Genomic DNA, 22897 nt, shown 5'->3' with positions numbered 1-22897 from the left:
AATGTGGACTAAGGGGCTCTAATGGAGGTGGGCGGGAAGTGGGGGTAGTTTTGACACCCTCCACAATGTTGTGGGTTTGGCTAGTGTCACAGTAATGACAATACAGTTCGGCGAGGAATAGGAAGAAAGGGGCAAACAAGTGAACAAACATCCTTGTCCGTTCAGATTCCATGTAAGTTCCCTTTTACAGTCCTGTTTCAGCATTGGAGCACATTCTTGTAATTCAGCATGGTCCTTTGAAGAGGGCGTGAGGGATTCAGTACACATACATAGTGATTTCAGAACTGTTAGACAAAGCAGTTCTTTTAGCGGTCGATCAGCAAAGGCATTCCCTCTAGACTCTTCATCTTGTGCAGACTTATGAGAAACCCATTTAACAATAACAGTTGTAGATGTCAGCTGAACCACGTGAAGCAAGCCTTTTACATGAGGACCAGTTTTTCATCTGGATTGAAACAGAAGTAAAGGTTCCTTCATGCATCCAGAGAAGCCACAAAGTCTTGAGCTTTCTCAAAGGTATACTTGGAACCAGTGAATATTATTTTATAGGTTTGTGGTAGCTAAAATGCACACGTGTGAGAGCAATTAATTCAGCCACTTGACCAGAGTGAATATTAGACAAAGAACAACTTTCAATAATGTCCTATATGGTGCATACAACATAGCCTACACCTAATGTTCCTTTGTAATTTCTAAGACATCATCCATCACTCATGAGATCACTGTTTGTCAAAAGTGCATCTATGAGATTGATGTGTGTTTTTGATCTGTTGTGAGCTTACAATCATCATCATTGTTTTCCTTAAAGTAAATTATTGTGTTTAGACTTTTTAAAAACTTTTTTTTCTGTTTCTTTGAGAGTTAACCGTGGTCCAGTGAACAACAGCCTGATGAATGAAAAACATTTTTTTATCATTCAAAAAGGTGAAGGAGTCCGCAGAGGCTAATATTTGGGTTACCACCTTCTTTGAGGAGTCAGTAATTTTTCAATGCCATAGATCTGGATTTTAGTCACAAACGTTGATATTCCAGCATACCGATTCGGCGTTTGGAAGGGATGCCTACAATCATCCACTTCCAAATACCAATTAGGTAATCATTTCGAAAACAGATTTAGCGCGTCAGAAACACTTTTCCGAACTACTAAATGTGTTTAGTATATAGAAAAAGGGTTTAAGTATTTGCAAACTCTTTGCTGTTATTGCTTCAGATTTTTTGTGAATGCTAATACCCTGCATGCAATACAACCATAATGATCTATTTTGATGTGAAATATTAACTGAGGGCAATTTTAAACAGCAGCATCCCATAGATTTCCACCAAAAGGCCTTCCCTGCACAATGTCCCCAGGCTGTCTCCTGACACTACCCCCCTTCCAGACTATTGGTGCCTCCTAAGACTCTGACTTCAGTATATTTGTAATATCTTTAAATTAGCCAGATTTATCTTGATAGACTTTCAAACAATATTCTAGCGAGGCAGGGTCTTCTTCTCAAAAGGAGATGCTCTGGACCACAGGGCAGATGAATGAACGATGTGCTGGGGGGTCTAGTCTCGCAGCTAAGAATGAAATAGCCCAAACCTAATTTATGAGATGCAAAAAGAGGCTGGTGGATACTCCAACAGTTGCATGTGGTTTCTGTTTGATCCAAATCAGGCATAAAGGTTTGGGGGCTTTGTACTATATCGTAGAGGTGGGCGAGCCACTGAATGGTCAAGCCAGGCTCAAGCCTGAATCCTGGCTCTGGCCCAATTCAAGGTCTTCTCGGAACCTCTAGTCCATTACGAGCTGAGCTATCATGAGGCTTCTGAACAGCTACCTCGCTCTACTCAGGATGGGGCATTATGGCGAGAGCTGTCGACTTTGAAACTGGGGAACCATTTGCAGAAGGTGTGCACTGCAAGGCATGCAATGGCATGGAATAAGACACAGTTAAACTTTACGGAAATTCACTCTGCCTTACAGATCAGGGCCCTGCAGTGTAGGGGGGTGGTCTAACCATTCGGGTGGCCTCCATTGAGCCCATTCTACAGCGGGCCCATTCATTTTGTGTTACGCCACTGCTCAGCATCCAGTGATTCTAGGCAAAATCACTTAATCTCCTCATGCCTCTAAACAATGTATGTGACCTGGTGTAATGTAACTAGTAATGTAAAGAGCTCCAACACCTTCTGGTCGAGATCGTGGTATGTAAAACTGCAGAAAAATGCACAATAAAAACAAAGCATTAATATAATGAAAGACAAATTGATAACTGTTTACTGGCTGATTTGTACAAAGTGAAACCAAAAACCCTGGATAAATCATGGTTTCCCTGCTTAAATTGTGTGATCTTTGGCAAATATAATACTTCAGGCTCTTCAGTTTTTATTTCTGAACCTTTATCATATTTTATGTGATGTTTGTTGTATAATTTACACAGCAAACATTTTTAGGACCCGCCTCATGCACAGGCTTTAAGATCCGTGCCTAGGCTCGTCTCTCCCTGTTAATTAGCTGGCTTGCCCACCTCTACTATATAGTGCCCCTATGCCAACGGTGATGCTATCCTAGCTTTTTAGCCAATAGCATTATGCGTTCTTGGACTTATAGTTTTCCTTTACCAGTGTAGTTATAACTTATACGCTTTTCAAATCCAGCATGCCATGTGCTATGTATTGCCTGTTGGCTAGTAAGCCTGGACCGGCCAGGGAAGACACATACGATGGGGAGGATCACATGGCGGCTATGCATGTGCGTAGTAACAAGGTATGTTTTACTGATTAATAAAAAGGGCCAGCTGGGGCAAAATGGCGCCATTAGAAGCCACAACTGGAAAAATCTCCAAGGCAGGTGATGACGTAATAACAAAAATGACGAGTCAACTGGAAACTTTTGTAACTGGTGAACTGGAATATCAATCAGTGGGTGCTGTCTAGGAACAAAAAACTGCCAAGTGCACAAACCATGGCGCATAACCGCCTCAGGTGAAGAGAGCAAAAAACATACAATCTAAATTCAGAGAAAGGCCAGGCAGCAAAACGCCCACGTGCACTATGTTTTCTTCGAAGCACAGAGAGGCCCTTCTTCTCACACATGCAGTTTCTCGACTGGCCCGGGGACTTAAGTTTTCCCTTTTTGCAGCATTACGGAAGCCTGTTGGCTGAAGTCCAACTTCCCTCCTCACGCTCAGGTGCCAGGTGCGTGCATGGTGCATCTACCTGTACACAACAGGAGCAGCCAGACAGGAGCTGCCGTCTCCCGGTTACCATGGAAACACCCAGCGGCTCCTGCAGGTCTCCCAGAGGACAAAGTCCTGAAGAGGCACCTGTGTACAAAGCGGGCGGAAGGGGCGGGGCTCCAACTTTCATCAGGATGGCGGGTTCGCTGCAGAAGTGACAGCAGACATCTGTAACAAGGATGCGTCTTTGGCAAGACCATACAGGGCTGTGCTGCGCGTGAGTGCGAAACGGATATGGCGGGCACCGCGTGGTCCGACCTTTGTGGACATGGGTGGCCACGTATGGTCAGTCTTGGTAACCCTGCTCTTTCGTGAATGATATGGCTGCTCCTCATTTTCTCTTTCGTCCTCCATCTGTGCATTTTAAGCTCTCTGCTGGGCAGCTCAAAACGCCTGGACCGAAGGAGTGTGTTTACCTGGCTCGTAGACACTCCACTGATGAAGAGAATTTGAGTGATGGAACGAAGGTGAGTTCTGAATGTGCCTTAACTTTTTTTTTTTAAGTTTAAGTTTATTGAGAAAAAACAGAGCGAAAAGGTGAAGAAACAATCAGAAGAATATAAGCATACAGATTATACAATGTAAAAGAGAAATGAAATAATAACAATGCAAGTATATGAGAACAAATACAATCAAAATATAGCAATAGAAATCACAGCATCTGTAAAAGCATGTGGAGAAGAAAAAATAAGAAAAAATCAAGTAAACAACAGTAGTTAATCATCAATGGAAATGGTACAAGGCATTGGGGGAAAGCAAGGTGGTTTTTGTACGTCATCTGATCTGGACTCAGAGGTAGTTGGCGAGGGAGCAATTGAAGATAAGTAATTGACTAAGGGAAGCCAGAGGAGATCCCTCTTTATTGCCAGTGAAATGGGAGAAACATAATTGATGTCTAATCGATGTGCCTTAACTTTTTTGATTTGATTTATTTCTTACCTTTCAACAGAAGTCATTTACTGTAAAACCAAAACACATTACTTCCCGAAGCAGAAGACTTCTCTAAGTATCTGAGCCTGAGGCTCCACCATGAATAGTTTGATGGGGCCGACTGGGCTCAGATTTTTGTGCTTAAAATAGGAGGGTTTCAGGTTCTTTCTGAACACGTGCTAATTAGATTTGTTGCAAATAAATAAATGTTGTTCCTCACTTTAGTTCCCGTGCCTTGGGAGTTATTTCGATTAGCCCTTTTCTGGTTGCATCCATTTCCCAGATCCTTGTAGTTAATTTTAGTATAACATATTTCATCTTTCACAGACTAAAAAATATCCAAAATTCTTGAGAATTGGGTAAACGAAATCTGAAACCAATTTAGCTTTATATACATAATTTCTTCCTTGAAATGGTTTTTTTAATTTTTTTTTAATTAATGTATTTCTTCCATTTGTTATGATTATCATGGGGTTCTTTTATGGTATTCTTCTTGCCACCCAGAAAATCTCTCTTCCAAGTAATCCCTTCAAGTAATACAGTCCCATTATGGAAATAGATGACGCCAGATGTCGTTTGGTTACTCTGATCTTGTCCTTTGGATACATTGTAACGGACTCACAAAAGCATTTAAGGAGAAGGAGCACTAGACGAGCAATCTTTTACGTATTTTTGCGTGCCATCGTGAATCTGCCCGAAAAGTTCAACTCTCTGTTAGTAAAAGTGCATAGGGCACAGTCCTTTCTATTTGCACAAATTGTTTATGAATATTCCCATTTTATTCATGTTGTAGATGTTTTGGGTCCAATTCCCAAAGGCATGCAAAGGTGCATAAAGGAGTACCATAGGAGTACTACGCCTCTTACAGCCATTTACTCCATGCTCCCTGCCTGAAGTCTAATATCCATCAAGTTGCCATTTATGAACTCTTTCCTTATCTTCACCACCTTCATCATTCTTCACGTACCACTACTGATAGAGGCCATTTCCTCAGATAGTATGAGTTGTTAGGACGCCATGCTGCAGGCGTCTCCAACATGTCGATGGCGAGCTACCAGTGGCTCTCTGGCTACATCTGAGCAGCTCACAAATCTGAACTGCCTGCCTGCCAGTCCACTTGGGTGATGCAGGTGCCCTAATGTTAAGGCGCCACTTTATAAACATTTAGGTTCTATGAGGCTGGGCAAGCTAGCCGTGCAGGCCTGTTCAGCACCGACTTTAGTGAAGACTTATCCCACATCGGCTTCTACATTCATAGTTGCGGCTAGAACTTGGCCTGCACTAAGGATGAACAAGCTAATGTGAAATACGTTCAGATTGTATGGATTGTTGTCAGTGCAGGTGAACGCAGAGCTGTGGCTGAATTTATTTCTCTTGTATCTAGCTCTTCTTTACTTCTGTTAGTTCTCTGCTTTCTCCTTTCTCTCCTCTCTTCTTTTCAACACTCTTTTCACTACTCTTCTTCCTTTTCTCTTTTCCTTCTCGTCTCTTTTCACTCGTTTACTTCTTGCAGTTCCTCCTTTTATTCTCTTCTGCTTTTTCGACTGTCTTTCTCTTTCCCTTTCAACTATTCACAATTCCCTCTCTTATGTCCTCCCTCTTTTTAATTCCTGCTACCCTTTATTCTCCTTCTCTTTCCCCTCTCCTTTTTTCCTGTTTTTCTGCTCTCCTTCGTTTCTTTTTGCTTTCTCTTCTGGTTCTTCTTTCCTTTATTTATTTAGTTTTTCAGTTTCTCTTCTCCTTTTGTGCCATTTCTCTTTCTCCCTTCTTCTTTACTCCTCAATCATGCCCTCCTTTCTCGTTTCCTTCACTCAATTTCTCCTTTCGTGCTCTCCTTCTTTCATGCTTTCCTTCTTTCGTGCTCTAATTTTCTGCTCTCCTTCTTTCCTTACCTCCCTTTACCTTCTTTCCTTATCTTCTTTTTACATTCTTTCCAAATCTCTTTTTACCTTCATTCTGTTTTTCAGCATTCATTCTTATTTCATTCTTATTCTTTTCTCTTTTCTTCTTACTTTCTCTTCTTCACCTCATTTCCTTCTTTCATTTCAGTCTGTCTGTTTCTTCTCTCACTCATCTCCATTTTCTTCCTTCCTCTTCCTTTCTTATTTTAATTCTTTCCATCCCTTTTCACCTTTTCTACTCTGTGTCTCCTTTCATTCCTTTCATTTAATCTCACCAGAGTTTCTTATCTTTTCCTTCTCTAATATTTCTCTTGCCCTTTGTTCTAATTGCTTGTTTTTACCCTTTTTTCCTTTCCCCAATTTCGTCTCTGCTTATAGCCTTTCTTTCTTTTGCCCTTTTCTCTTTTCATTTTCCTTTTTTCCCATTTGTCGTTTGATTCTCTTTCTCATTTTGTACTTTGCTCCACTCCTTTCTCCATATGTTTTTAGGTCGAGCCTAGCAGCACGCATGCGCTGCTCTGTGAGGCTTCTTGTGTCTACTCCATGTGGGTCTGACTCCTCCCACACATTTGATTGGCTTTTGCGTGTGTCTTTCAATAATATTGAATTGTAGACCCCCCTCCCCCCAGCTTTACCAAATAGTCTAACGTGTAACGCAGGCACATGCAGCGTATGGGCCCCCAACCATCTAGATGGCCTGCATTGAATCCAAAACCAATGAATATAGGTGAGATGTGGGCAGCTCCGGGGCCCCCTCATCACATTCTGCAGGGGGTGGGGTCATTTTGTGTTCTACCACCGTGTGTAATTCCTTTCTGATCATGGGCATGGTCACCCCAAATTTGCTCAAGTTCACAGTCACTTTGTTACAAAAACTGGTAAAAGACATTCATAGGCAGCGACTACGAGCCAGTCCCTAGAATAAATTATGATGACAAAGTATTCTCTAGATTCATTGCCTCCCAGATAGAGAACCAGATTCTACTCCTGATGAATTCAGTTCAAACAAATTTTATCAAGGCCCAAGGATCTGCAGACCACATCAGAAGAGCCATGAATGTAACAGACTTCGCAAATCGAGCCCTTTCGCTCCTATCTGGATGCAGCAAGAGTGTATGGTAATTAGTGCTATGAACGTGGGTTCATGTGTAAATTCAGCTTTAGTCCCAATTTAATTAGGATAGCATTTACTAATTAGTCTATACCTACGACTTGTATATGAGTCCACAAACATTTGTCAGCCAAGATTCACCTGTCAAGAGGAACTCATCAGGGATCATCTCGCCTCTTACTTTGCCATTATCTTTTGCTGTTTTAGTCAAGTTTATACATGAGAACCTTCACATTCAAGGCCAGGAACTAACTAGCTCGCAAGTGAAACTGGCCTTATATGCAGATGACATGATGTATCTCATGAGTCGTTTATTCTCTACATTTCGGCATATTGTTGTTGAAGGTAAAGTATCTGAAATATATCTGGATTCAAAGTGAATCTTGAAAAGTCCAAGGCTTTGAATATTCTTCAATTGAAGTGCCGCCTACAAAGCTGTTCGAAACTGTGCCAAAGGCAAAATTCAATATCTTGAGGTATTTCAGACCAAGCCACACCAAACATTCTATAAGCATAATGCCCATGCTCTTTTGAACACTTTATTCAAAGACTTTTATAGATGGTGGAAGCTTGAAATCATATGGACTGAGTGCGTCAAAGCTGTGCAGGTCATTGCACTCCAATGTACTTTAACTTGGCAAAGCCTCTTCCTACACTGCTTTTACCCTCTATTTTGAGGCAACGTTAACATGCATTGCCATCTTAATGGGGACGGTAAACATCCACGGCTCACTTGACAGGTACTCATGAGAGAGGGCTTGGGAGATGGCTTGTTAGTGATTAAACTTGGTAGGTAAACTTTGATACCGCAATTGAAGGCGATATTGGAATAGTCTTCATCCATACTAATAATATAAAGAGAGAGACCAAACCTTTGAGGCGGGTAAGCTCCGGAACCACTGCGCTAACCGGAACACCGCATACAGCATTGGAAAGATGAGGCAAAGCAGATGGACATAGGCTATACACCAGCACAACATATACTTTGGAAGGGACAAAGCACATTGTGGGACAAAGTAGTCCGTTGGAAGTAGCACCAGCTCTGAGGTGGGCGTGTGCGTACATTTGGAGTGTGAGAATAGCGTTCTATCGTGCGTGGTGGCTGAGTACGCCGTGGAGCATGAGAATAGCGTTCTATCGCGTTGGAAATGTGTGGCGGCTGAGTACGCAGTCGGATGACGTTGACGCGGCGTGTGGTGTCTCAGTGCACCACGCCGTGTTGTTTAGTACACGCCGTGAAGTGCATGAAGAGGCCAAACAGAAGACACCCGGGCACGATGAGCACGGCAGGATGGCCGTGCCGCATTTGCAGACTGTGAGGCCAGAACTTCAGAGCAGGTACACGCGCGTCTGCGCCTTAGTCAGCGGATGCAGAGCCCGGGCACGATGTGCACGGCAGGATGGCAAGAGGCACATATCGCTGGGGCGCTTTCTAATTGCAGACATTTCTGTCATACCCGGACAACATCGGGACGGGCCACTAGTGGAATAATATTTCTCCCTTCTTTCTCTCTCCAGTCTGATAGAAAGGCACAAGCCTCATCCCTTTTTGCTATTATTTATTTATTTTATAATGTATTGGGCTATCTACCCCTTATAACCAGGTATTGGAGAAACAGAATATCACAATTGCCAAACATGTATTGCATTGCTCACAAATGGATTTCATTCCCTTAACATGTTTGATTTACGGTTAAAAAAGACTACAACATCTACGCGGCCAGCCCTGCCCAGGGTTGTAGGCTTAACGCTGTGTTCCAACTGCACCTATTACGAACCCTGCCGTTTGAAAATAAAACAGACTTAAAGTAAAAAAAAGACTACAACATTACACGGAAATTTCCTACTGGTGTGGAAGGATTTTCTAGGGAAAATAGAAAACGAGTAGGTGTTAGTGTCTGACAAATGCCACTTTTCGGTAAAACAACAGTACATGGGTACAACCTTCTTAAATGGTCAAATAAGGAACTTGAGAAGTTAATGGGATAGATTGCTTTTTAAATCAAATCCACAGTTGCATAGTCGCTTACAATCCTCTTGACATGGCAGTGTTTGTGATTTGTTCAGTGCTCTGCCCAATCTTGTTTTCAGTAACTTTGCTTAACAGTTGATCCTCCTCTGTAGTCCAGTTTCGGTCGGGTGCGCAATTAAGATGATGTACATAAGGCAAAATAGTGACGAGGTTGTTTTGCTTTAGGAGGAAAACATCTCCGTATCTGCAAAAAAGTTGACAGATCAGATAAAAAAATAAAGAGAACAATAAAGCAGTGGGTACATGTCCCTGAGTAAGTCCTTTGCAAATTTCAGTTATTGTTGACAGTGAGCGATACAAGCCACATTAGATATTTTTTCTCACTTTTCTAGTCAAAAGATGCTACTTGCAGCCCTATACTTTATTTCCCACCACTCTGCTCTTCTCGTCATTAACACATTACTTCATGCCCTCTAATAGCTTTTATATATCTTCCCTAAATATTTTGGAGCTAGAAGACAAGCCTTACACTCCCATCTCTTCCCCATCCTCTTACTGCTGCTCCACGGCTCCTCCAGCCCGCTTACCACCCTCACCCCTGTACCTCTCCTTGACTTGTCACTACAAATTTAATCAGCAACACACCTGAAAAGAACTTTTTTCGTATCAAATGTTATTGTTCTTTTCCCCAAAACAAAAACATACACACAATAGCATAGTTATATAGCATCCCCTATTTACATACTTACTTACACATACTACCTCTAGGCAATCAATCCAAACTCTCCAGCATCTCTGTCCTGGGCTTTTCTTTGAATCTGACTCCAGGTGTAATCCATCGCCTTGCAGTCACCCTTGAGGCCTCGGGACCAGAGGTGTTTCTTGGCCTCCCTCTTTTCCTTTTCCCCTGAGGGTTCCTGGTCATGGTTTGCTTGGTGGTGTTTGATGTGGGCTTGCGGAGGGTGTGACCTATCCATCACCAGTGTCTTTTCATGATTTCTTCATGAGCAGGGAGTTGGAAAGTCTACTGCCATTGGTCGTTGTTGCTGATGGTGTTTGATCAGCAGATTTGGAGGATTTTCCTCAGACAAGTGTTGATAAAGTCTGGACTTTGTTGGTGTGGCCACTGTTACCCTTCAAGTTTCTACTCCATACAAATCGAACACTTTTACATTTGTGTTAAAAAGCCTGGTTTTGGTTTGCAGCGTTAGGTCCTTGGGGCTCCAAATCTTCCTTTGCTGGATAGAGGCAGCTCTTGCTTTTCTACCTTGACGTCAACGTTTGTGCCACTCTGCATTTTTGTGACACTGCCCAGGTAAATGAAGTCCTCAACTTCTTCCAGTGATTTACCTGCAAGAGTGACTGCAGTTGTGATGGCTGTATTAGCCTTCAGGATCTTGGTTTTTCCCCTGTGGATTTTGTGGCCATGTTGTGCTAACGTGGCTGCCACATTGTTGGTCTTCTCTTACATCTGCACATGGTTATGGAAGAGTAGGGCTAGGTAATCTGCAAAGTTCCGGGCATTGAGCTGCATCCAAGGTGTCCACTGGATCCCATCTCTTCTCCTGGCTGTGGACGTCTTCATTGTACAGTCTGATGGCAGCAGATAGAGAAAAAGCAAACAACTCTGGCAGACTCTGGTCCTCACTTGGAAGGCTTCCATGAGTTGTCCTTCTTGGACTGCCTTGCTCGTCATTCCCTTGCAAGAGTTTCTGATGATTCTTACAAGTTTATCTGGCTCACCGTAGTGGCTGAGGAGTTTCCAAAGAGTGTCTCTGCCCACGCTGTCGAGTGCCTTCTCATAGTCGATGAAGGTGACATAAAGGGGGAGTTCCAGTCCAACGACTGCTTAATGATGATGCGTAGAGTTGCAATCTGGTCTGTGCAGGATCTATGTTTGCTGAAGCCAACCTGCTGGTCTGAAAGTCGACTTGTTCCTTCATTCTGCTCAGGATGACTCTGTTGAACACTTTGCGTGGGGTTGATAAATGAGGTATCACTCTGCTGTTTGTGCAGTTACTCAGGTCTCCTTTCTTGGGGATCTTGATGAGTTACCCCTCCTTCCAGTCGGATGGGACCTTGTACTCTTCCCAGGTTCTTCCGAAACCGGGACCCCCATGCCCATGGGCCACTCTTAAATATAGGGGTGGGGGGCATGCCTTACACCCCAGGGCAGAATTCAGCCCGGGGGTGTCAGGCATGCCCCTCACCCTATATTTAAGAGTGACCCAGGGGTATGGGGGTCTGGTTCTGATACTGCTCTTGGGGGCCCTCTTGTTAAAACATGAATTGGCAATTCTTGTTGCTGCTTCCTTGCGTGGTGGGCGCAAAGCGTGGGAGCTGTGCCCTGTTATTTATTTTCTATGGCCCTCCGTGCCTGGCCACCCTGCTCTTGGATCCGTGCCCCCTCATGGTCAAGATCCAGCAGATTTTACCTCTTGTCTTAATGCGGGGATCTCTTTCACTGTTTTAACAGGGGAATGCCGTAAAATACACCTAGAATGGACTGTATGCCATTGTTGGGTGTTGTGCACTGTATCTCACTTCTTGGGTCACACGAGTGCTTGTTAATCATTTACCTACTCTTGTTTTTGCACCTTTTCCAACCTACTCCGTGACTGGATTTATGTTGGGATTTTAAGCCCTAAAGAAACCAGCCAGGCAACCTTACAATTTCCTAGTAGTGTTAAACATTTGTTCAGTGTTTTGAAAATTATTATCTGCACACATTCCTTGTGCACATAGATTTGTGTGCTGCCACACTGCTTGTTTTGCTGTCTGCAGTAGGGCCCGAGATTTGTTTCCATGTAACATGGACTGGCGTTCCTTTGCAGGGGATATTTTTAATTTTCAGCAGAGCAGCGGAGATTGCTGTAAAGCGGTTACTATGGAGCTTGGGGACACCAGGCTACCCGGTTCGCTTTTCTGGTAGCGCTTTCTAGTTCTTCAAAGATGTGCCTTCAGTTCCAAATTTTCTTCAAACAAACCTTGCAGCAGTACCGCTTATAGTGGGTGTGATAAAACTGTAGAGTAGCTAGAGGTAACTTACAAAAGCATAGCTGGAAAATAAAGGGACGGGGGTGAGGGTTGTTGGATGGACCAGAGCTGCTAATTAAAAAGGGCCATGGATTAGGGGAGGTGATTTGCCCATTCACTGTGCTGCCCCAGAAGCTGGACCTTTCAAAGTGTTCTTGCCTTATTAAAACAAGCATTTGCAATGCAATAGGTCTCGCATTTACGATAGTTTGAGCTATTGGCATTGTAAATGACAATGCCTTTTATTTATGTTTTAAAAACTAAAACATAAATAAAACGCATTGTTATGTACAATGCCAATAGCTCAAACTTGCGTAATTGTGAGACCTATTGCATTGGAAATGCTTGTCATAACAGTGTTTTGAACACTTAATTAATGTAGGAAACCTTCTCAGTTGACATTCTGCTTGACTACGTAATGGCTCCTAACAAAAGCTACTGAACTCCTCACCCTGGCATGCAGGGTCAGTCTTTAACCGCCCCTCCCTTTCTGCCTTTATTGTAAATTTAATGCACCAATGAGCCGCTGGCCCTCTGTTTGCTCCATGCCGACTTCGCTACATTCCTCGTCAATCCACTTATGCTGGTATGGAAAGTGACGGGGACAAATGGCGGCCATCATGGAACTCGTTTTTCTAGACACAAAGCAAAGGGGCAATTTCTAAAAGTCATAATATCATTTTGTGAGTTTTTTTTTTTAAAAGCATTTACACAAATGTAGACGTACCATGGACGTGTTTCTATCATAAAGGCGCTTCTCATTTACTGATAAACATAATAAACATATTTAAAACGTATCTTTAACATCTATAAACACATTGCGTTATTAGACTAAATGTTTTTACTGTGCAGGCGTGCACTGGGAGACTTAAACCAGACAGACGCATCAAGCGGTCAAGGATAAATGAAAGTACCAGGTCTGTTCCAGCCGGAATCAAGTGGGACGCTGTGAACAAGGGACGGAGGGCTAATAAATTAAACTTGAGTAGGTGTGCCTGCAAATTGGGGAAAGTAGCACGTAACATATGAACCGTGCCAAATAATTAACAAGTTATGTGTGCTCTGAGGCGGGGGTTGGGGGCTGAAGCGAGGAGAGGCTTCGCAAGAGGACGTATGCTCTGAGGGAGGGGTGGGGGGCTGAAGCGAGGAGAGGCTGCCCGAGCGGTTATTACGAGCATGCAAGCCACAATAAGAAGGCGGGACTTCCGTCTCAGCGCGGCTCCTCGTCTGACGTCAGAGGAGCTGCGCTCGGGATTTCTGAGGCTCCCGAGGTTCCCGGGCTGCGGCGGTGTTTACGGGGAGGCAACTTTGAATTTCCCTACAATGTCGCGGTGGGAGGCGGCGGTGATTTCAAACAGCGCTCCTTCTGGCACAGAGCTCCACAGTGCCTTCCCATGCGTAAGGGGAGAGGAGCCCGGTGAGTGGGGTTGAGGGGGGGCGTGTGTCTGTTTGAGTGTGTCTGTGCGTGCGTGTGTCTGTTTAAGGGGGGGTGCGTGTGTGTATGCAGCGTGTGTCTGTTTAAGGGGGGGTGCTTGTGTGTATGCAGTGTGTGTATGTGCGCATGCGTGAGAGTGGCTTTGTTTGCGAATGGGAATATGAGGCACGGCGACGTGCGCGCTCCCGAGGTTAAATCTCGGCCAGGAAAAGCGCGTGGAACTCTGCTGTCCACATTCCCCCAAAAGTAACTACATAAGTTGTCTCGCCCTAGACAGCAAAGCTTCGCTTTGCTTTCGTCTAGGCGAGACCTAAAAAGAAAACAGTGTGACTTGAGCGCTTTCAGTTGGGGACTGATCAGATATATTCTATAACCCTTTAACTAGTGGTTTACTTTGTGTTGGGCTAACTTTCCAATCTGCCAGGGTTTTCCCAAGCAACCCTTTCTGAATTCAACCCTCTGACCAGTCAGCCCAGCATTCCCGAAGGTGTATGGGAAAGACGCTTATTTTCTTAATTTACAGCAACTCTTTCCCTGGTTTTTTAAAATTCCTTTTTCCATTGCTGTCATTTATTTTCCACCTCCCCTTCTTCCTAACCTGTTGCTCATTTTCTGGTTCTCCATTACAGTCATACAAATGGCAAAAGCGCCAATAGTGCAAACTTTCACAAGACCGAGACCAATCGCATTGCAAATGCTTGTTACTTATGCAGATAAGAGTTCTAATCTGTCCTCATTAGTTTTATATGGTTTCCATATTCTTTTGCTGTTTAGCTCCTCTGCTATTAAGAAGCACCTGGGAATGCTCTCATGTTTTGAATTTTGTTTACAGAAATAGTTATTAAGTTCATCACGGAATTCCTGAGAGATGGTCGCTTGCCGTTTCACGGGAGGCAAGTTCTTTGAGTATTTTAAAGATTTCTCCCTGTTTAATTTTAGGCTTCCATAATCCTGCTGTTGTAGTACTTTGATCTACTTAAAGTTAACAATCTTTTATATTTTGCCAACTCGTCCATATATTGTACCTCAAATTCTTCCTCCTATTTGATACGCCACTGGCGCTCTAACTGTCCTAGTGTTTGAGTCTGGCCACCTTAAGCTTATTTGTGAACCAGGGGGCTAGTTTGGTCCTAATAGATGTACATTGCCTATGTATTGGCGCATGGAGGTCAGAAGCTACCTGTTGTGTCTTGGGCCCTAGGCCCACATGCAGTAGAAAGAGTGACGCAGGACCATGATTGTAGTGACTGGAACTGGCCAGGAGCATGTGCACTCAGGCCCTTTTATTAACAGGCTCACGTCACTTGTAACGCCTGTGTGGGATCCGTGTGGGGTGTAAGTGTGCCCAATCCCATAGGGGAGTGGCTACTAAACCAGTTCTTGTCGAGACACTAGAACGTGTCTCACAGGACACAACATTCCTCCAAAATTTTAATGAAAATAAAAGTTCTCTAGTTCAACCTGTAGGGATAAACATTAATGAAATATACACCACAGGGTCCATCAGTTTCTTAGGTCCGGCATCAGGAAGACGGCAGACAAGGACTGGTAAATTCGATTGAGGGAGGACACTCATAGCAGGTATTCATCATTTAACCTCAGGATACGAACGCTTGCTTGAAGATGTCATCTGCACACCACAAACGTACCAGTGTAAGCATGTCCTTTAGTCCCACGTAACTTCTGTCCGCTGACCTGGATGATGGTATGTGGTGGGTAACAACAGTTCATTAACTGGGTGTGTCAAGATCATGGTGGGAGTCCATGGTGAAAGTTCACTGGATTATTACTGTATTGCCTGAAGTCTCTATTAAGCTGTCTTGCGGTGTCCGGTGACCTTTCGGTGGGGCAATGTCTCTTTCTGCTCTTCCGCATGGGGAGGCCCTTCGTCGGGCTTGCCACAGGACTGTTGGTAGGTTGCGATGGGGCTGCGTGTGTGCCAGCTGGGGGTAGCTGCAAACCACCGAGGAGCCAGTCACCAGTCTCTCGCACAAACTTCAAGGGTGTATGGGTCTTGGTCAGGACATGCTCTCGCTGCCGCAGTTCAGGTGCAGACCAGGTTAGCAGGTAGCCTCTGAGTTTCCTTGTTGGCTAGTTTCGCAATATTGTAGGACTCCACTCAATATGTATTCAAGATGATGTTGATACACGCACTTGATGATGACTGGCGTGATAGCATATTCAGCCGTGTGGTGAATCAGGGCAACGGCAGGTGATGACTTGCCTTGATGGATGCAGGCGTCTAGTTTGGAGTCAAACACCTGAGGCAGGGAGTGGCCAGGTACCTCCATGTTCTCTGGGGAGGAACTTGCATTCATGTACTTGCACTTTTTGGACCGTTGGGACCTTTGATGACGGAGGAGTGATGAACCCCGCTGAGAAGCGTAAGGCTTGAGACTCGGTTTGCGCAGGCTGTGCGGCTTACTCTCGGACTCCCGCTGTGCGGCTGCCAGTTCCTTCTCGGGTTATCCCCCTCTTCCCTTTCTGTTGCTGTGTCAGGACTCACTCCTGTTGTAGCTTGGGTTTTCTTCATCGTCCGGCCCTGCCACTCACGACTTCCCCTTTTGACCTCAGCAGGTTGTCCGATTCTCAGTGTAGACCCTCCGGTCACACTTCAACATATCTTGCTGAGTGCGGTGTCACCCACATGGCACTGATGACGTAGCTGCCATTGGGCCTGGACATCAACTGGCAATGATGAACTAGGAGAGGAGGTTTCTGGATGAACGTCGTAGCCACTTGACTGCCTATTTGGAATCTTCTCTTGCACCTCTGGCATTTGCGGTCAGGGGCAGGGATGCCACTCGACTCCAACTGCCGACACTCGGGGCTGGACGGTCTCACTGTGAAGGGATGGGAGCAACGCGGTTCACGCTTGCTGCGGCTTACGTGTGGTACTCCCTTGGTGCTGTCCCCAGGGCCATCGGTCCACCTTGGTGGCTGTCTGGTGTCTTTGAAGGTGTTCTTGGCTTGTGGTGCTACGAGTCCTCATGCTTCTCCTCTCGTTGTTTTTGACACACCTGCGTTTGTCCAGCTCTTCTGGGTGACACGATCTCCACTCTTCTTCTGCTTCTCCTCCGGGTGCAGTGACATACACCATGTCCTAACAAGGCCAACGGGCCTCTTAACTTCAATGGTCTCCGGACCATACAGGCGAAACGTCAGTCTTTTTTCTCTGCTGCATGGCGCGCAGCCACTCATCTTGGATACTCCCTTTTCAGGTAGCTTCTTGAAGCTCCTACTCCGGGTGTTCCCTCTCCAGGGAATGGCTTCCGCGGGTAGTGGTGAGCTGTTGGCTTCTTGATGCTCACTCAGGGTATCCCCTCTCAGAGCAGGTGTAGTCACAGGCCTCCCTTTACTCTACTCGGCTATGGGCTGGATGACGTGGCCATTGGTGTGCAGCCTCTCACCGGGTCCCTGCCCGGTCATTCCACGCGGTGCTCAGGCAGCACTGTGCTTTTGAAACTCTCCCCCCCCCAGGCGGATTACTCCTTTGGAACATGCCTAATGCCCCTGGTATTATTCCAGGTCGTGTCAGATCCCACCGAGGCTCAGTTCAGCAGTGGGACTCGTGCGAGGGCCAACATGGGGATGGCATCTTCCTGCCGGTGCGGCCTCTAACATCTCCTCCTTCAGGGTAAGTGCTGCTCCTTTTCCTATGCTGCAGGCTGGCGTGGACGTCCTGCCGGAGTATCGCGGAGGGGAAGGGAGGTACGGCGGAAGGTGGCCGCTTCACTGTCTACCCCAATCTGTTGCCGGTAACCCGCGCGTAGCTGGCCAGGTCTCACTGGAAGGCAATGGGGGCGCGCACTGCAGGCATGGCCTGTGCTTTCAGGCTTTGTGGAATGTAAGCGGGGCTCTCACCTGAGTTGCCTTTCACTGCATAACCTCTCACTGTTGCCACAGCTGCCCTGCGTGGACAAGGGCGACTTCCGTAGGGCTCCGAAGTGGTGCGGACATGTCCCTCTTCCTTGCTGGGACACCGAAGCAGGCACATGTGGTGGGACGCCCCATATGGGGCCGCACTAGCAGTCGAGTAAGCACGGTGTTAAGCCAAAAGGCATCGGCAAGGCTGGGCTCATCGGCCGGATTAGACTGGGTGTAAAGTTGTTTCTTTCCTACCTCAATGGTGGCAGGAGGTGCGGAGTGCCTCCGGTTCAATCAATCAATCAATCAATCAAAGCAGTCCTCTACTGTTCGAACAGCCAGGTCTTGAGTTGCTTCCTGAAGGAGAGGTGGTCTTGGGTCAGGCGGAGGTGGATGGGGAGGGAGTTCCACGTCTTGGCAGCCAGGTAGGAGAAGGATCTTCCTCCCGTTGAGGCTCTTCGGATGCGGGGAACGACAGCGAGGGCGTCGCTGGTCGATCGTAGTTGGCGGGTGGGGGTGTAGAAGGTCAGGCGGTCGTTGAGGTATCTGGGTCCTTGGTTGTGGAGAGCTTTGTGTGCGTGGGTGAGGAGTCGGAACGTGATTCTCTTGCTGACGGGGAGCCAGTGCAGGTCTCTCAGGTGTCCGGTGATGTGGCTGCGTCGGGGGATGTCCATGATGAGTCGTGCTAAGGCGTTCTGGATGCGCTGGAGCCTGTTCTGGAGTTTGGCTGTGGTTCCGGCGTAGAGGGAGTTGCCGTAGTCCAGACGGCTGGTGACGAGGGTCTGGGTGTCCGTCTTCCTGGTTTTGGTGGGGATCCACCGGAAGATCTTGCGTAGCATGCGTAGGATGTTGAAGCATGACGAGGACACGGCGTTGACTTGTCTGGTCATCGAGAGGGAGGAGTCCAGGATGAAGCCCAGGTTGCGTGCGTGGTCCGTTGGTTTGGGTGGGCTGCCCAGGGCGGTGGGCCACCAGGAGTCGTCCCAGGCGGAGGGTGATGATCCCAGGATGAGGACTTCCGTCTTATCTGCGTTCAGTTTCAGGCGGCTGTTCATCATCCACTCGGCTACGTCTTTCATCCCTTCGTGTAGGTTGGTTCTGGCGGTTGCGGGGGCGTTGGTGAGGGAAAGGATCAGCTGGGTGTCGTTGGTGTAGGAGAGGATGTTGAGGTTGTGTTGGCGTGCGATGGCCGCGAGGGGGCTCATGTAGACGTTGAACAGCGTGGGGCTCAGTGATGAACCTTGCGGTACGCCGCAGATGACTTCGGTGGCCTCGGATCTGAATGGGGGGAGGCGGACTCTCTGTGTTCTTCCGGCAAGGAAGGAGATGATCCACTCCAGTGCCTTCTCCTGTATTCCAATGTTGTTCAGGCGCTGCACTAGGGTGCGGTGGCAGACAGTGTCGAACGCTGCGGAGAGGTCTAGGAGGATGAGGGCCGCTGTTTCCCCGTTGTCGAGCAGGGCTCGGATGTCGTCAGTGGCTGCGATGAGGGCGGTCTTGGTGCTGTGGTTGGCCCGGAAGCCGGATTGTGAGTGGTCGAGGGATCCATTCGTCTCGAGGAAGGCGGCCAGCTGTCTGTTGACGGTCTTCTCGATGACTTTGGCGGGAAAAGGAAGGAGCGAGATGGGGCGGTAGTTTTTGAGGTCGGTGGGGTCCGCTGATGGTTTCTTCAGTAGGGCGCTGAGTTCGGCGTGCTTCCAGCTCTCTGGGAAGGTGGCGATGTCGAAGGAGGCGTTGATGATGTCCCGGAGATGGGGTGCAATGACTGAGTCGGCCTTGTTGAAGACGTGGTGAGGGCAGGGGTCGGTTGGTGATCCGGAGTGGATGGAGTTCATCGTGCGGATGGTGTCTTCCGTGTTGATCGGGGTCCAGGTGCGGAGGGTGCTGGTGGGTGGCATTGGTACGGTCGTAGGGTGCGTTGGCTGTGTGCTGAAACTGTTGTGTATGTCTGCGATCTTGCTGTGGAAGAACGAGGCGAGCGAGTTTCAGAGGTCTTGCGAGGGAGTAATGTCGTTGTTTCCGGCGCTTGGGTTCGAGAGCTCTTTGACGATGTTGAAGAGTTCCTTGCTGTTGTGGGCGTTGTTGTCCAGTCGTTCCTTGAATTAGGTTTTCTTGGTGGTGTGGATCAGTTGGTGGTGTTTTCGGGTGGCGTGCTTGAGGGTGGTCATGTTGTCTGTAGTCGGGTCTCTGCGCCAGGCTTTCTCGAGGGCCCGGCAGTTCTTCTTGGAGCTCTTGAGTTCGTCGGTGAACCAGGATGCTTTCTTACAGCCGGGTCTGATGGGGGGTCTTCAGTGGGGCGAGGTAGTCTGCGCAGCTGGTGATCCATCTTGTTAGGTTGTCGGCGGCTTGGTTGGGGTTCGTTGAGCTGGCGGGAGGGTTCTGGCTCAGGGATGAGGTGAGTTGGTCGGTGGTGATCTTGTTCCAGCTTCTGCGGGGAACCTGTTGCAGGTGGTGGTGAGTGGTGGTACTACTGAAGCTGAAGTGGACGCAGCTGTGGTCTGTCCAGTGGAGCCCGGTGGCGTGGCTGAAGGAGATGTCGTTGCTGGAGGAGAAGACAGGGTCAAGCGTGTGGCCGGCGTAGTGGGTGGGGGTGGTCACCCGTTGCTTGAGGTTGGCGAGGTTGTCCAGCAGGGTGGTGGTGTTGCGGTCGTTGTTGTTCTCCAGGTGGAAGTTGAGGTCTCCTAGGGGGATGTAGTCAGCGGAGGGGAGGGCGTGCGGGCTGATGAAGTCGGCGATGTCTTCGCTGAATTGTGCATGGGGTCCTGGAGGTCTGTAGATTAGGGTGCCTCTGAGAGTGGTCTTGGGGTCGGTGTGTATCTGGAAGTGAAGGTGTTCGGCGGTTGTGAGGGTGTCGTCGGAGTTGGTCGTGATGCGGATGGTGTTCTTGTGGACGATGGCGATGCCTCCTCCGGTCTGGTTGACGCGGTCCTTCCGGATGATCTTGTATCCGTCCGAGATGGCGATGGCGATGGCGATGTCGGGCGCTGAGGAGGCATTCATCCATGTTTCCGTGAGGAAGGCGACGTCTGGAGATGTGGATTCGAGGAGTTTCCAGAGTTCGACGGTGTGTCTGTGGATGGAGCGGGTGTTGAGCAGGATGCACTTCAGGTGGTTGCTGCTTGTGCTCGGCTTGGCGGGTGTGGTGCAGGTCCGGATGCAGGAGAACTTGCAGGCTTGGCAGGCGAAGGGTCCGTGGGTGCGTCCTGGGGTGGCTTGGTGGCAGCCGGGGATCTGGCCGGTGTTGAGTGCCGAGAGGGTGGTGGCGTCGTAAGTACGGCGGGTGGGATGGCATCTGCGGGGGCCAGGGGGTCTGGTGCTGGGCGCGGTCCAGGCGCGGACGGGCGCAGACGGACTTGCCTTTGGCGCGCCTTTGGCGCGCCTTCGTCGCACAATCGGCGCGCCCGCTGCGCATCAACGCTGCGCGTGTGCATGCACTCTGCCATAAATGGAGAGTTGGGGGGGCAGGGCGAGGGAGGAGCAGCTGGGAGGCGGGAGCGGGTGGCGAGTGGGGGGGGGAGCGGTGCGGTGATGCTGGAGGGAGCGTGGGTGGGGCCGCGGGGAGCAGCGGCAGGGAGCGGGGTGGGTCAGGGAACAAGCAGGGACAACGGGACAAAATCAAGTACAATGCAGAGAACGACGAAGGGAACAAAATGCAAAATACAGTACAGTCAAAGAGGCAGGCACAGAGGATGACGGAACCAATGAAAAGTACAATGCGGGATGGACGGCGATACAGTTACCAGAACACGAAGCAGGCACAGAGGGCAGGCAGGGTCAGGGGGCCAAACCAGCAGGGGCAGAACTCTCTAGTCAGCAGGAGGAGGCCGGGCACACTCGGGGTGGGCCTCGCGGCGGGAGGAGCGACCGGGTCCGACCAGGTCAGGTCAGGTCACCTGGTTGTACTCCCACCACGAGGAATGGTGAGGTGGCTGCTACCTCGCACACGGGATAAGACCCGCTCGTCGCCATTGTTGTGTCTTGGGCCATAGGCCCACATGCAGTAGAAAGAATGACGCAGGACCATGATTGTAGTGACTGGAACTGGCCACGAGCACGTGCACTCAGGCCCTTTTATTAACAGGCTCACGTCACTCGTGAGGCCTGTGTGGGATGCGTGTGGGGTACAAGTGTGCCCGCTCCCATAGGGTAGTGGCTACTAAACCAGTGCCTGTCAAGACACTAGAACGTGTCTCACAGGACACAACACTACCATCGACCATTTCGTGAATTCATATGGCGTCTCTAAGGCAGTCCCTTTTGTCGGGTTTAGTCTGCTGAAGCATAAGCTCCATGTTGCTTTTGATTACTGACTGCCACTCACGTGCAAGCCTGGTACTTACGTACTACTATGGTTCATCTCTTGGTTCGCCTATTATGGGAGCCGTGCCATCTTACAGACTCCTTGTCCGTCATGCGCGCTTCATTGCCAAGACCTAAAAGCATGGAAGTGTATTTCCTGCTTGCACTGACACATTCAATCTGTGGTTCCAGATTAAGCATGTTTAATAAATATTTACAGGAGTCAAAGATGAGATGTTGACAGTGCTTCAGGAACAGCATCCCTTCCTTTTGGTAGCTAGTCTGTTTGCCATGGCCACTCCCCTGCACTTCCAATGGGCACTTTCCAGAGCATGCACAGAGTGTCAACACTTGTGCAATGGTCTTTTGAGGTCTAGCTTTAGCCAAGACCTTTTGATTTTACAGTCTGCCTTTGGCCATGGTTTTCTGATGTTTCTAAAACTTTATATATACAATATGCTTAATTAACTGGGCTTTCATCCACCTCTCTTCATCCATTGGTCTGTTGTTGTCATTCACATTTTGCTCCCGCCACTACAGCATAAGGCATGGGGGAATGGGTCAGCATACCTAAGGGACTGGTTAACTTCACTTTGAGTGAACTGCATTTTGCCCTTTCTCAATAAGGACATCCACACACTAGGCAGTTCCCTTCAATGTCAGTGTTTTTATTTTACTTTATAATTACTTTAGCATTTCCCTTGTGTTTATAGTCTGAATTTGATAGCAGGATGCTTTCTACCAGGAGAGATAGGTCCTAAGCAAAATTTCGTCCACGGTTGAACCTTTGCAGGTCGTGGCACTGTCCACTCTAGCGGTTCACTGAACTTTCATGACCGCTGCCGGCACTGGCCATCAAGCCCCGCCGCACCCATTACTTTCGTAACTTTTCAACGAAAGGGATAATTTCCCCCCCGCTCTGAACAAGAGGACCCGGAGGACATCGCCCCACCGGTCCCACGCACCGCCTTCACAGCGACAGAGGGCACGATAATTTCAACCCCATTGATGCGCCTTGTATGCTCTACAATTGAGCACTAGTCATTCCCTCTCAGCACCACGGATTCTGCGGGGATTGCTACTATTGATTGTCTGTTGCCGTCTGATACATCCCCCTTTGGTACA

At 47.8% G+C, this 22897-nt stretch overlaps 1 protein-coding gene across 1 annotated transcript in view; it reads left to right on the top strand.

Moving 5' to 3' along the window:
* Positions 1–3558: 3558 nt before the first annotated feature.
* Positions 3559–22897, top strand: part of RNF183 (ring finger protein 183) — a 78161-nt gene continuing 58822 nt past the window's right edge. Inside the window, exon 1 of the mRNA XM_078640869.1 lies at positions 3559–3688. The gene's annotated coding sequence lies outside the window, so the exon portion shown is untranslated. The remainder of the gene's footprint in view (positions 3689–22897) is intronic.

The sequence above is a fragment of the Lissotriton helveticus genome, chromosome 5_1 (assembly GCF_964261635.1).
Source record: "Lissotriton helveticus chromosome 5_1, aLisHel1.1, whole genome shotgun sequence".
Lineage (NCBI taxonomy): Eukaryota > Metazoa > Chordata > Amphibia > Caudata > Salamandridae > Lissotriton > Lissotriton helveticus.
The sequence above is the reverse complement of the archived record's forward strand: the minus strand, read 5'-3'. Positions and strand labels throughout refer to the sequence as shown.